Raw genomic sequence first — 10,000 nt, forward strand, 5'->3', positions numbered from 1 at the left:
TAATGTAGGCTATTCATTTTAAAATGGGCAGCAGATGTGTATTTACAACAAAAAAAAAAAAAAATCTAAAGTAGGGCTACATTCAAACATTCTGACAGAAAGGGTCCATAAATAATATTGTAACAATATTCTAATAAAGAATAAGAAAACTACATATTACACTATTAGAATAATTTATTTTTCCTTCAATTAAGGTAGAAATAAATAGATTTACAGAGGAATCTTCATTCATGGAGGTCCTATACTGTAATGAACTGGCCATGGAGACAGTGTTAGGATCCATGTGCAGGAAGTTTATTAGAGAACACAAGCAAACAATTCAAAGGCAGACAGATGTAGTCAGTAAGCAGGCAGTTAAATCCAATATACCAAACAGTCAGTCCAATCAGGCAAACAAAACAAAGGGTTATCCAAAAAGCAGTAAATCCATTAAAACAGGCAATGGTCACAACATGAGAACAAACAGTAAAGGCAATGGAAAAAACGCTTGGTAAGGCAGGGTAAAACTGGCAATACTTTGCATTGAAACAATGGAAGTAAATGGCTATTTATACATGGTGAAAACAGGAAATGAGCAGAGTAGAAATGGGAGATGATCAGTATTCAGGAGAGGGCTCCCTCTGGTGGTTGGTAAGAGGGGTAACAACCTTGGATGTTACAGAACCCCCGAACAGCTCCTGGTGTTCTTCTGCTGGGACGTCCCCTTGGTCATGGTGCTGGATGATTAGGATGGGCTTGATGAAATTCTTGGATCAGGGATGGGTCCAATATGTCTTTGGTGGCTACCCATGATCTCTCCTCTGGTCCGTAGCCTTCCCAGTCCACCAAGTATTGCATCTGGCTCCCTCGTTGTCTTGAGTCCATGATCTCTGACCATATACGCTGGGGCTCCATCTACCTCCAGTGGAGGCGGAGGCTCGGAATCCATGTTTCCAGAGCCAGACGCCGGGTGGACGGGTTTCAGCAAGGACACATGGAAGGAAGGAGAGATGCGGTAGTTAGCAGGAAGCTCTAAACGGTAAGTAACTGGGTTTATTTGACGGATAATTCTTAAAGGACCCACATACCTTGGACAAGTTTCCTGCAGTGTAGCTGCAACTTGAGATCCCTTGTGGACAACCAAACCCTCTGTCCCGGCTGATAGTTGGGATGGGGGCGCCTCCGTTGGTCAGCCTGGAAGCGTTGTGCTCAGACCGCTCGCTGTAGCTGGACATGTGTGCTGTCCCACACCCTCTCGCTTCGCCTAAACCAATCGTCCACCGCTGGCACCGTAGAAGGTTCTCCTGACCAAGGGAACATCAGGGGTTTGTAGCCCAGCACGCATTGTAAGGGGGTTAGTCCCATAGAGGTATGAGTGAGGAAATTTTTGTGCATATTCAGCCCAGGGCAGGAAGTCAGTCCACTTCTCCTGTTCATGGCTACAATAGCTCCGAAGATATCTGCCAATCTCCTGGTTTAAACATTCCACCTGTCCGTTGGCTTGAGGGTGATAGCCAGAGGTGAGACTCACATTGATGTCCAGTTGCTTGCAGAACGCCTGCCAAACTCGGGACGTGAACCTCGATCGGACACAATGTCTTCTGGTAATCCATAGACTCTAAATAATTGGTGGAACAAAGCATTAGCAGTTTCCATGGCAGTGGGTAAACCCTTGAGAGGGACAAGTCTACATGATTTTGAAAATCAATCAATTATTACCAGAATGGTAGTGTATCCGTTGGAGTTTGGCGGGTCTGTGATGAAGTCGATGGACAGGTTGGACCATGGTCTTTGAGGTATTGGTAGTGGTTGGAGCAACCCCATGGGCAGTTCCCTGGGGGTCTTGGATTGGGCACACACCTGACAAGACTTCACATAGTCAGTAACATCATGAACCAAAGATGGCCACCAGAAGGAATTATGTACCAGGGTAATCATTCTTTGGATGCCAGGGTGTCCTGTGCTCAAGGAAGTGTGGACCTATTGGATAGTTCTCTGACGCAGAGCTTGGGCTATGTAGTGCTTGGTTGGGGGCAGTTAGGTGGTGACAGGTCATGCTGTTGCGCTCGTTGTATTTCCTCCATGAAATCTCAACTTATCGGTGCAATGAAGACAGATGGTGGCAGGATGGTTCCAGGGTGAGGTTGGACGTAGGGTGGATCATGTCTGCATGAAAGTCAAATCAAATCACTTTTATTGTCACACAACCATATACACAAGTGCAATAGTGTGTGAAATTCTTGGGTGCAGTTCCAAGCAATATAGCAGTCGTGACAGTGATGAGACATATACCAATTTACAATAAAAATCAAATTTACACAACACAATTTAAAATCGAATAAGCACATAATTACACACAACACAATATACAAATAATAACATACAATGTACATTATACAATACAAACAATATAGAATACACATTATACAATAAAAAAAATAGTATATATAGTAAATATAAAATGTACAGTAGGTTGTATTTTACTGTATAGTCAGTTGCCAGTGTGTTGTTAAGAGAATATAATTTATGACAGTCCAATGTGAGATAAAAAGATTAATAAAGTGCAGTGCTGATGTATATTGATCGTGAGAGATCAAGAGTTCAAAAGTCTGATTGCTTGGGGGAAGAAGCTGTCATGAAGTCGGCTGGTGCGGGTCCTGATGCTGCGATACCGCCTGCCTGATGGTAGCAGTGAGAGCAGCCCATAGCTCGGGTGGTTGGAGTCTCTGATGATCCTCCGAGCTTTTTTCACACACCGCCTGGTGTATATGTCCTGGAGGAAGGGAAGCTCACCTCCGATGATGTGTCTGGCAGTTTGCACCACCCTTTGCAGGGCTTTGCGGTTGTGGGTAGTGCTATTGCCGTACCAGGCGGAGATGCAGCCAGTCAGGATGCTCTCCACAGTGCAGGTGTAGAACCGTGTGAGGATGTGGCGGTTCATTCCAAACTTCCTCAGCCATCTCAGGAGGAAGAGGCGCTGATGAGCCTTCTTCATGACGGCCTCAGTGTGGACGGACCATGTGAGTTCCTCAGTGATGTGGACACCCAGGAACTTGAAGCTGCTGACTCTCTCCACTGGTGCTCCATTGATGGTGATGGGGCTGTGTTCTCTTTCTCTTCTCCTGAAGCTCCTTTGTCTTACTGACGTTGAGGGAGAGGTTGTGCTCCTGACACAAGCGTGTCGGAGTGTGCACCTCCTCTCTGTAGGCTGTTTCATCATTGTCAGTGATCAGACTTACCACTGTCGTATCATCAGCAAACTTAATGATGGTATTGGAGCTATGTGTTGCCACACAGTCATGTGTGTACAGGGAATACAGGAGTGGGCTATACTGTATTGTGCAGATGTACTTTGTACGATACAAAGTGCATCTGCCTTGCTGTTCTTGCTGCCAGGGCAGTAAGTGACTGTAAAATTGAACCTGGTGAAAAACAATGACCATCGGGCTTGACATGGGTTCAATCTCTTGGCTGCCCTGATATATTCAAGATCTTGTGATCCATGATAACTTGAAACGGGTGGACTGCCCCCTCTAACCAGTGACGCCATTCTTCGAGTGCTGCCTTCATAGAAAGTAATTCCTTGTTTCCCACATCATAGTTTCATTCTGCAGAGGTTAACTTTCTGGAGAAAAAGGCACATGGGTAAAACTTGCCTGGGGTACCGTGACGTTGTGACAGGAATGCTCCAATCTCGCAATCTGAAGCGTCTACTTCTACGACGAAGGGAAGATTGGGGTCAGGATGTTTCAGTATAGGAGAAGTCATGAAGCTTGACTTGAGGGAGACGAAGGCTTGGTACGTGGCATCGTTGCATGGCAAATTGTTTGGCTTACCCTTGAGGAAAGATGTGAGTGGTGCTGCAATGATACTGTAGTTTCTGATGAAACAGCAGTTGAAGTTTACAAAGCCCAGGAACCGCTGCAGTTCCTTGAGTGTGGAAGGTCGAGGCCATTCGGTAACCGCAGTTATCTTAGAGACATCCATTTCTACAACTTGGTGGCTGATATTGTAGCCTAGGAATGTGGTATGAGAGGTATGCAACTCACATTTCTCTGCCTTGACAAATAGTTGGTGTTTCTGGAGAGAAGTGAGACTGGGGTCGTGGAGCATTACAAAGCAGGTTATCAATCTTGATCGCATAGTTAAGAATTCAGAAAGAGTAGTACCCTCACCCTTGCATGTCAGTTCCGCCCTGAGTTTTTGGTTAAGCCCTTTGTGGAAAACAGTCTTCAGAACAACATCGTTCCACCCACTCTGACCCGCTAGCGTCCTGAACAGAACTGTATAATCCGCAGCGGATTGAAGACCTTGGCGTAGATGAAGCAGCTGAACAGAGATATCTTGATCACCCGCTGGATACTCGAAGACTTCGTGGATTTGCTGAATGAAGTAGTCAAACGAGACCTGGATTTGAGGATCTTTGTCCCAAACAGTGGCGGCCCAATCGAGTGCTTTAACGGTAAGCAGTGACATCATAAAGGCACATTTCTTGGCGTCTTGATTAGATAGTTCAGTTTGATTGGAGAAATAGAATTTGCATTGTCATAAAAAAACACCCCGGCATTTTTCAGCAGAACCATCAAACTTATCAGGAAGAGCAAAGCTTACCGGTTTAGCATGGGGAGCTGGCAGCGAGTTAATTTAGTGAGTCAAACATTTGTTGGCAGCTCGTAAGTTGTTCAGCTGGTCTTGATAACCCTTTAAAACCTCACACTGACATATGACGTAGGAGTAGCGTAAGCTCCAGTGAGAAGTGAGTGGTGGTGGTGTAGTGGGCTAAAGCACATAACTGGTAAACTGGTTCAATCCCCACAGACACCACCATTGTGTCCTTGAGTAAGACACTTAACTCCAGGTTGCTCTGGGGGGATTGTCCCTGTAATAAGTGCACTGTAAGTCGCTTTGGATAAAAGCGTCTGCCAAATGCATAAATGTAAATGTAAGTGACGAACACGGAAGCATAGAGGAAGCCAGTGATTATAGTTTATAAAGTTATAAATATGGATATGTTTCTTACAAAAACGCATCGCTTTGCTTCAGAAGGCCTTTATTAACCCCCTGGAGCGGTATGGATTACTTTTTTGATGGATGGATGCGCTTTTTTGGGCTTCAAAATCTAAGGAACCATTCACTACCATTATAAAACTTGGAAGAGCCAGGATATTTTTAATATAACTCTGATTGTGTTTGGCTGAAAAAAGAAAGTCATATACACCTAGGATGGCATGTGGGTGAGCAAATTATGGGATAATTTTCATTTTTGGGTGAACTAACCTTTAATTGTTCATTTATTTGTTTATTTTTTTATTTATTTATCTTTTTTTTTTTTTTTTTTGCTTAATTAGTTTATTTTATTTAGTTACTTAAATTGTCTTTGTAATATCACACTTAAAATGTCATCAATTTTTCAATTTGCAAAGATCCTAGGTGGAAGTCCTGGGTATCAAAAAGTATGAAAACCCCTTTCCAGATTAGAGACTACATAAAAAGTAGCATCATGTTTGAGCATCATCAAGCCTGCAATAGGTTAGTGAACAGAATTAAATTTATCTAAAGGATCAATGAAATCCAAGTTGAACGACATGCATTGTGTTCTGATTTGTATAGATGTTTATTACATCTTCTTAATGATCATTTGCTATATTTTGGATTTTCCAGCATGGTAGAAAGGAGCAAATGCTGTTTTATTTTGAAAGTTTGCAACATTTTGCATATAAGGTAGTTGTTTTTTCTTCTTCAGATGGTGACAATAAACAACTCATTTTATCAGCATTACATAATAAGGTTAAAGTGACCAATGTGTGCCCTTTCTGACATTTAACATTCCTCTGTAAATAATTCATCCTGATGCTGACACTGTAAAGAGGGCATGGTTTACAGACGTTGGAGAACTGATTACTGTCAACATAATCAACCTAAATATAAGATGGGGAAATAAATTCCTAAGAGCTTCTAAGTGGTTCATGTGCAGTAACTACAAGATGGACGTAGTGATGGTCGATTCATTCAGATCTGTCCAGTGCATCTCTCTCAGACCAGCATGTTAATGTTCTGCAGAAATTAAAATAAATAAGTCCTATAAACATTTACGGTTCGCATGAGGTAATTCATGTGACTTACAGGAAAAAGAAAGCAATCGTCTGCACATGTCCCTTCAGATACTTTCACTTTCTGTTTGAAAGGGTTTGGAGGATACTGGTCCCCCCATCATACTATATGTGCAGTTCATTATACACAATAATCACAGAAATGACTGTTCTTTTGTTGTATTGTTTATCTCTTTGTGGTTTAGTAAGGCTGTAAATTTCCATTCTGAGCTCTTTGTTTGCAGGGTACATCAGGGTGGGCAGTAAATTATGCTGTGGTGGGTGGAGCTAATGACAAAATAAATATGTGTTTGTTCAAAAAGTGAAAGCAAACTGAAGAGTTTCAGCTGTTTTTCCATCTGAAGCATTACAGTGAGTATTTCTATGATATGATATCTTAAAACTCAATTATAATGTTATTCTGTGAACATTTGTCAGTTTACTGTTGCTTAATGCATAGACTTAGTATATGAGAGGCTCTTGATATTATAGCCACAATTATAATAAAGAGTTTATCATAATCAACCATAATACATATCTACATTTCTTTTATATCTATAGTAGTAAAGCGCTGTGATTTTCTGTTATATACAAATAAAAAGTGCCTATGATTTATTTCTGTTTGTTTAGTTATTGCATAGAGTGAAATGAGTGAAAGAAAAACAGTTGAGGTTACACATTCTGAGTTTAAGGGTACTTATTTTAATTACATTATAATTTCAGTTTTGTTTTACAATACATATGGTTCCAAAGCAGATTTACTCCAGGTTGTTTTAACCGATTTTTAAGGGGTTCAAGAACAAAATGCTGAAACTCTACTGTTATTGAAGGGATTTACTTATTATTTATTCTCTGCTTAAACTGATCATAGAAACCAAACTGTAAGGCCTAATCATTAACAGAGGAGTGTGGATAAAAAAACGGAGAGTGGATATAGTGACACCAGGGACGGATGGGTTCGGCTGTGAGTAGGGTGGTGAATGGGCCACCCCGTAACTCCGCCCCTGCTCTGTGTTCCTAAACCTGATGGTTCTGAAAATGATGGGAATTTATCTCTATTTTAGGTGCTAAGAGACTGTTTACTTTATAGTTAATATCTGTGACATTTGTTCTTTAACTCTTTTTATTATTAATAATAAGTGTCCCTTCTGTATAAATATTTCCACACTGAAGGATGGCAAAAGTGATTAGAAGTGAAGACTAGGGGAAAAGATAAAATATTTAAAACACTTACAGATATGGGACATGCATTTGAATTCCCTTCACAGTCTTAAATTTCAAAATACTGATTATTATTTAAAGCATCATTTGTGGTTACTCATAGAATGGAACACTTTGAAGAACATAGACACCATTTTCAAGGTACCTTACAATTTCCAAGACATCATCAATGCAATATATGTCTCATAGTCGAAATGGTACTATATATACATTTTTGCAAAACTTGTTATACGTGTCTCCAGGTACATTTCTCTGCAGTTTCCAAGTGAAATGAACACTAGAGGTGCTACAACAACTCTGTGTTTTATTCACTTTCACATAAATCATGAGTACAATGACTGATTATGACTTTATAAACAGTTGTTTATTACTCAGACTCTATTACAATATCCACTGTTACTAGAATGCATCATTTGAAAAAGCATACATTTTAACGCTTGTATTACATACAGTATACCCACTTCTTCCAGTGTGATGATCTTGCGCTGTAGGTCACCTGATAGCATGTTGGACTTAGGCTTTGTCCACACTAATATGTTTAGTTTGAAAATGCATCTTTTTCTCTCCGTTTTGGCCTTCCATCCACACCGAGACAGCGATTTTGTCCACGAAAATGGAGCTTTTTGAAAACACACTCTAAAGTGGATAAATTTGAAAATGCTGTTTTTGCGTTGTAGTGTGGACTGTGAAAACGGATGCTATCGAAAATGATGACGCATTTTTAGTCATGTGATGCAGTCATGTGACCCATTCAGTCCAAAACAAGATGGTGGATGACGTTGTATCGCAGTTGTTTTGGCTACTCTCCAGTTTGATTGCGTTGTTAAAGATTAATGTCAGTTTGTACATACTTCAGCTTACATTTCTTCAAATGAGACGGGATGTTTACTCGCAGTTGTTGTTCAGCGGTGGAACACAAGGACAGGTGCGTTTCAGACCGTACATTGCCGTGATGTTTCAAAGAGGCGGAAAGTAAATAAACGGCTGATGGAAATGACGCATGTCGAAGTGTCTTACGTAGTACAGGGACGAGAGTGTTTTGAAATGAAAACGCTGTTTTCAAATGTATCCGGATTAATGTAGACGTAGCCTTTGATTTCAGAGCCCCACTCTGAGTCCGCACGATCATGGATCAAATCCAGTCAATGAAAGATTGAAACATGATATTAAAGAAGCACCTCATAAACAGGCAGTTGCTTCAGAATAAACAAAATGCTTTCACGTCTCATTTAGATTTCAAAACACTATCGGTTAAGTTTGGGTGTTGGTTTGGAGTAAAGTTGTTACTCAAACCAGCCCGTCTGAAACAAACAATCATCCATGCAATTATCTAATCAGCCAATCGTGTGGCAGCAGTGCAGTGCATAAAATCATGCAGATACGGGTCAGGAGCTTCAATTAATGTTCACATCAACCATCAGAATGGGGAAAATGTGATCTCAGTGATTTGGACCGTGGCATGATTGTTGGTGATCTCCTGGGATTTTCACACAAAACAGTCTCTATAATTTACTCAGAATGGTGCCAAAAACAAAAAAGTTCTGTGGACGGAAACACCTTGTTGATGAGAGAGGTCAACAGAGAATGGCCAGACTGGTTCAAACTGACAAAGTCTACGGTAACTCAGATAACCACTCTGTACAATTGTGCTGAGAAGAATATCATCTCTGAATGCTATTCTGAGATGCGGGTTGGGGCTGTTGGCTGACCAGTGTATATTTTTGTTTAACATGTTTCTGGTTGTTGGACAAATTCATGCAATAATATAAATAAAAAAGAATATGGTTTGGATTTTCTTTCTCTTGCAGGTTTTGAACCTCTGCGAAAAACAGAAGAACAACAGACCATGGTAAATATACACTGATTGAGACTTATAAGTACACATACCTGTTCATCATACTGTCTGTGCAACTAAACAACATTTCAGTCACTGTTTATGTTCATTAATCTGTACATTATGAATTCATGTTTGATTTCATCAGTCACAGTACCTGATAATAATGTGTAATCTCACAGGCAGATAACGTGCGTCACAGAGGAGCTCAGGTCTCCCTTCAGGCTTTAAATGATGCAGGTAATCTTGACCAGCTGTAATATAAATAAATAATTTAATGACAACAGAGACACACACACACATTTCACAAAAAATAAGAATATACGTGACCAGCTCCATCATTTTGAGTCACACTGACACAGAATCAAATTTTATTGACTAAGTAAAAAAAACAAAAAAAAAGTCTCAGCTTTTTAATAATGTAATGTTTATGTTTCTACCACAAACTGTTGCTGAGATAAAAGCATTTAAATTATGACATAAAACCTTGTTTTAGGGAAAACATTTCTAAATATTCCAAACATTATGCGATATAATTGAAATATGAATTCAAGCATGCAGAAGATTATCAAGACATATATATATATATATATATATATATATATAATGCAAAGGATGTTCAGTGTGTACCTGCACATATTAACAAAACATAGTAACGTGCACATCTGTGCTGATTGGTCAACGGCGCCATCTGGTGGTGTGAAATCTGCGTTACAACCGCACATCCAAGGATTAAGAAGTAGCACAACATCACCCGGGCTACTTTTGTAATGATTATGTATCACTTCAATGTATCACAGTGTGTCTCATACAAACACACTCAAAAACAGCTAACTGGCACCATCTTGGGTCTTAAAAATGTGTAGCCTTGATTAAC

At 40.2% G+C, this 10,000-nt stretch overlaps 1 pseudogene; it reads left to right on the forward strand.

Annotated features, from left to right (window-relative positions):
* The first annotated feature begins 6,219 nt into the window (after nucleotides 1-6,219).
* The window catches only part of LOC127451024 (trichohyalin-like), a 30,878-nt pseudogene continuing 27,097 nt past the window's right edge, over nucleotides 6,220-10,000 (forward strand).

Source organism: Myxocyprinus asiaticus, chromosome 13, assembly GCF_019703515.2.
Source record: "Myxocyprinus asiaticus isolate MX2 ecotype Aquarium Trade chromosome 13, UBuf_Myxa_2, whole genome shotgun sequence".
Lineage (NCBI taxonomy): Eukaryota > Metazoa > Chordata > Actinopteri > Cypriniformes > Catostomidae > Myxocyprinus > Myxocyprinus asiaticus.